The sequence below is a fragment of the Carya illinoinensis genome, chromosome 7 (genome assembly GCF_018687715.1).
Source record: "Carya illinoinensis cultivar Pawnee chromosome 7, C.illinoinensisPawnee_v1, whole genome shotgun sequence".
Taxonomy (NCBI): Eukaryota; Viridiplantae; Streptophyta; class Magnoliopsida; order Fagales; family Juglandaceae; genus Carya; species Carya illinoinensis.
The window spans coordinates 10036501-10042500 of NC_056758.1; positions in this window are offsets into that span (position 1 = coordinate 10036501).

A 6000-nucleotide genomic window follows, 5' to 3' on the forward strand; every position below is an offset into this window, starting at 1 on the left:
CATCTCAACCCTCCCACAGGGGAGCGAGTCCAACACTGAGGTTGCCCGAACATTACCCCATTCAGTCACGACAAAGAGTGGGCCTCACTCCCATTTCCTACAACGTCAACAGATGGGAGTTTGTTTAGCCAGACATACTTCCCGAATAGACTACCTCGACATAAGGGTCAACAGGAAAAACTAGCCCCAGGTTAGACTGACCTCCCATGCGAATGAGAGAGTTACAGCCCTAAGGCTGTCCGAACATTACCCTATCCCATCGCGGCAAAGGGATGACGACCTCCATAAGGGACTGAAGGGGAGGATACGGCTTGAGGAGCCCCTACCTCTCCCTCGGTGGAGTACTAGATAGTCTCAATACTACCCATCTCAACCTCAGAATGAGCCACATGCTCAGCCGAACGGGGACAAGTTGGTGGCTAACAAATAATATAGATTGTATTTGGATTCTGATCTTACAGGGCATGAGAATTCTTATGGGTGAGTTCAAGCTTACACACCACTCGGCCCCTCTCGCCCAGCGTGAGGGTTAACGAGGAACCCCTGATCTTACATACCACACGACCTCCACAAAGTCTTTTAGGCAACTTCCAGCTTACATCCCACTTGACCCCTCTCGCCCAATGTAAAGATCAACGAGGCGCCCCCCAGTCTTACATACCGTGCGACCTCCACAAAGTCTTTTGGGCAAGTTCTAGCCTACATGCCACTCCACCCTTCTTGCTCAGTGCGTGGGTCAATGAGGTGCCCCTGGTCTTACATACTACGTGACCTCTACAAAGTTTTTTGGGCATGTTCCGACTTAGGCACCACTCGACCCCTCTCGCCCAACGCGAGGGTCAACGAGGGGCCCCCGGTCTTACATACTACGCGATCTCCACAAAGTCTTTTAGGTGAGTTCCAGCTTATGCACCACTCGACCCCCCTCTCGCCCAACGCGAGGGTCAACGAGGCACCCTCGATCTTACATATTGCGTGACCTCCACAAAGTCTTTTGGGCAAGTTTCGACTTACACTCCACTCAACCCCTCTCACCCAGCGCAAGGGTCAACGAGGCAGCCCTAGTCTTACATATTGCATGACCTCCACAAAGTCTTTTGGGTGAGTTTCGACTTACGAGCCACTCGACCCCTCTCGCCCAACGCGAGGGTCAACGAGGAGCCCCCGATCTTGCATATCATGCCACCTCCACAAAGTCTTTTGGGTGAGTCCCGGCTTACTCGCCACTCCACTCCTCTCACCCAGTGTAAGGGTCAACGAGGTGCCCCCAGTCTTACATACCGCCGACCTCCACAAAGTCTTTTGGGAGAGTTTCGGCTTAAGCGCCACTAGACCCCTCTTACCCAAAGCGAGGGTCAATGAAGCGTCCTCTGTCTTACATACTATGCGACCTCCACAAAATATGTGGGCAAGTTCTGGGTTACGCACCACTAGCCCTTCGCCAAACACAAAGCAAACCCGGTTCTACATACCACAAGACTTCTGCAAAAGCCTTGCCTGCACAACATAGAACCTAAGTGAATGAACAAAGACTTTGGGTGGAAGGACTCGGACAAATTTAGCTTGAACCCTTAAGGGATTCCGAAATATTTCCAGACGACGAGTATTCAATCCTCACAAAGGTAAGTGAATAGAGAAGCATTTGTGATCAGTAGGGTGCCACTCGAGAAATTATTAATTTGTCAAGATTAAAGGAAATGTCAAGCCTCAACAAGCGGTCAACATATTGTTGCACGTAGGGGTCCTGCTCGAAGTATAGGCAACCTATGTGGAAAAGAATGACAAAGATTGAAAGCATAATTGGAAGAACATTTTATTCATCAATTGTTAGAACGATTAAAATGGAAAGGTTACAACATATTCGTAAGAAACCATGCAAAGAGGAACAAAGGGTCAAGAGCAGTCCAAAGGCAAACTCAATGGAGCGCGCTACTGTATCATCAGCAGAAAAAGAAAGCAACTCTCGAGAGGCACCAGAACAAAGGGGCCGCAAGAGAGGAATCGCCTCGAAGATGAGCTCAACAAAAAAAAGGGGCGAGATGTAGGCTCATCCAACTCATGCTCCCAAACCAAATAGCCGTTGAGGATTGCCCCAGGGGGAACCAGCGTCAGTCAAAACCACTTCCACACAGCTTGAGGGCCAATCTGGAAGCAACAAATAAAGGTTGCCCTTTCGTCGACTCCACTGAAGAATACATGCCCGTGAAGAGCTTGAGTTGAAGGAAAACCTCTGCGGTCTCCATAAAAGACCCCTCCTACTGGTGGGAGCGCCTCCTCTTTCTCCCTCTGGCCAGCGAGGAAGTGCCTAAACCTTGGCAAACTCAGGATGTTAGAAATCCTCTTTGCTTGCCAAGCCTGAGGGAGAATCCCATCTCCTTCTCGGGCATGGGAAAGGCTCGAGATGTAATGACAAAACATGAACTGCACAAGGAGTTATGAGATTGGAAAGTCCATCAAACAAGCTAGCCATAGGATTGGATGCATCCCTCTTTACAAAGCACCTCCTAATGATTTAGGATAATATGACTCTTGGAAGGATGTCCTCTAAGAACCTCAAGAGACTTCCATGCACATACCTCCACAAAAGCCTACCACAGGATACAGTATCAGAAGGCTAGCCTAAGGCTTGAAGACTCATCGGAGCCAAAAATGGCCAACAATAGCACAAGGAAGAACAAAGTTTTGAAGTGCTTGGAGAATAGGAGGGAGAGTTTATAGTAAATGACGAAGGCAAAGGGGGCTATATATAGGCAGGGAATGACGATTCACTTCCCAAAATTCAAGGAGCATGCGCACCACAAAGCTTCATCAAATGTAACTCAAATTTAGCGAAGAGCTTGACACAAAATCCCATGATAGACGCGGCAGGCGTTATTCAATGCCATAAATATGGGGAGACCAATGGGCGTACATTAAATGGCCAACTACCCGAGAATCCTTGCAGATTCACAAATGGGGCATCGGTCACTGAATCGTATTCATGGGAAAACTAAAAGACAATGTACAAAAAACCAGAGAGGTGAAGTACGAAACGCCTTCCCTCATCCTTGGGAAAGAGGAAACTCTATGGCAAGAAGACAGACAGACATGATGAAAAGGGAAGCAAAAGTGTTGGGAGATGATCAAAGCATAAAGAGGGTATATTATTACATTCAGTATGCATACAGGGGTAACGAGACGCGTGGTGCTTACAATCTCTATGGGTAGAAACCAAGAGCGAAAAAATTATTATTATTACAAAAAGGAGAAGAGACCAATGAGGCCAAGCAAAGTCAAGGTCAGGAAGCTCTTTGACCCTCCTCGAGATCAAAGGGGCCCACCTCGAGGGAACCAGGCTGTTGCCTGGAATCGACGAGGTAGACCTTAGCCTTTTCAAAGCTCCCTTCTTCTAAACCAGCCTCGTCCTCGAGAGGGAGGTCGGGAGGATCATCATCCTCCTAAAAGAAGGCATCCGGAATCATCGCCCGCCCAATCTCACCGTCGTGGTTGAGGGTGGCCAGATCAAGCTCGAGATCTTTAAATTTAACTACCTACAAATGCGCCTCTTATGCCCCAGAACTTTCTTGAGGATTAAGGATGACGTAATTGCCCATCCTCTCGAGGCCTTCCAAATACCTGTGAGACCAGGCTTCATCGCGAATGAAGAGAGCCTTCCCCAGCTACTAGCTTGACCAAGTCATTTTGTAGATCTCGGATGACCACGTCCTGGTTAGCTATCCTCTTGTGGACCACTCACAATTCAGCCAGAACCCCCTCCTCACGGATTCTAGCCGCGGATAACAAGGCCCCTCGATCCTCTGCAATGGCCGACAGGGCTGAGCACTCCTCCTCCAACATCTTGATTCATCTGGCATCGAAGTCCCTGAAGCCCCTCAACTCTTCATTCTCAACCTGAAGTGAGTCCTGCGACTCTTGAAGCTTACTCAACGACTCTTGAGCTTTCACGGCCCATTCTCTAGACATGGCTAGCTTCGCCTTTAGGCAGATCCTCTCCTCCCTCTCCCCGTTGGCATAATGGAGCGTCGTCTTCACCATGGACCAAAGATCCAAGTTATCCCTCTCTACTACCTCCCGACCACTAACTATGTGCTTGGCCAACCTCTTGATTCCCTACTGATCCCAAAGTTAGAAAAAGAATAAGGTAATCCTACACTAGAAGGGCACAGAGCATAGAACACGGAATAGAGAAAAACCTCAGAGAAAAGTCTCTACAACAGCTCGGACTCCTACTCCAGAGCCTCCTCCTGCCGAGTCTTACCCTCAAATCCAGAAGAAACTGGAATGGTTTCGCCTGCAGGCTCCGATGAATGCAATTCTACCTTTATTGACTCATCAAGGACTTCTTCGCAGGGCCCATGGCTAGAGGAAGCAAGAGCGCCCTCATTCACCAGTAGGGCAGGGAGGGCGACGAAGGGCGACCAATCCTTTCCCCCAGTGCTATGCCGGTCTCCCTCCTTGGGACTCTCTGCTACCGCCGCAGCCTTTCTTGGGCTCAACAGGGTAAGAGCAGAAGAGTCGACTGCCAAGGCCCCACTAAGACTTAGCAGGGTAGAGACACCAGGCCCAATCGCCTTTAGTTGCATCGATGTTGGCGTTCACCATCAACCAGGTAGCAGCAGCAGCAATAGACAAAGCGCCGCCCGTGTTGATCTCATCGCAAGGGGATTTCCGAGTAGAAGTACCCTCATTGGCAGACTCCAAGTCCACTTCAAGATGCCCTGAGACTTCCTCGATTCAAAGGCCTCGGCCAAGGATCGAGCAATGGATGCCGAGGAAGGAGACATCACCATATTAAGCTCTGGGGGCTATTCCACCACCCGGGTTTGACGAGGCGCCCTATCCAGAAGTGCATGTTGACCAAGTTAGCCCTCCTGGAGACATCCTATGCCCCCGCAGAAGCTCCTGTCCCCCTTAGGCTAGGCTCTACAACTAAGGTCATAGGAGAAAGAGACACGGCAAACATGCTCGGATTCGAGGACTCCCCATCTCCTCAGCGCCGAGTCAGCACCGCAAAGGGCAAAAAAGGGGTGAAGGGTCGCTTAGACCCGGGCAGCCCGACACTAACGGCCATGGCCTCTGGAAATGACAAATCATCCTCACTAGGCTCTGAATGGGCTCTCTTCCCCTTGCCTTTAGGAGGAAGATCCAAAACTCATTTCCTTGAAAAATTCGATGGCGGGCGAATGACAATATCGCTACAGAAAGAACAACGGGACCTATTGGGGAAAGAAAAGCTTCAAGGCTATCCTTCCCCAAGAGGACCTATGAGTGGACGAGTGCTGGGCTACCCAATCCTCACAATGGCGATACGGCGTAGCTATCTTGGTGTGGCAAGGGGACACACAGCCCTGTCGCTTAGCACGACCCTTCAGGAAGCTTTAATCGGGAACTCGGCCTGGCCAATCTACCCTACGGGGAACTCCCATCCACGGCCAGACAAGAAGAAGAAGTTTCCAGTCCAGTCTACTACTAGGGCATGCATTCCCTTGAAACTACAAATCTCCCTAGTGCCGCTCTTCACGTTGTGCGTTAAGAGGAACTCACGGTAGGTAAGATCACCATGCACTGGGTCAGACTTTAGCAAAGCCCGATGGCGCAGAATGTAGTAGCAAATCAGAATCCGCCAAGCGTTCGGATGAAGCTGAGCGGGAGCCAGTCCCAAGCGATGCAAAATTTCATGAACTGGACAAGGAAATGTAGTCTTAACCCACAAGAAAACACGCTGGGGAATAGGGCGACGCCACTAATGGCCCTCTCATGTGGCCTCGAGACTTCAAGAACCACCGAATACGGAATATAGTAAGTCAAGGCCAACTACTGAAGAAAGTTAGAAGTGGCCTCGGAATGCCAGGAGTAGCCTGCATATCCCAGCTCCAACGAACCGGCCTTAGGGCGGTGCTAAGAACTCGTAGGGTTGGCAGATTTCTAAGTATTCATCTGTGCAATAAGAATCACACCGAACGAGGGGAGCAAAAAGGAATAAGAGCAAAGAGAAGAGAA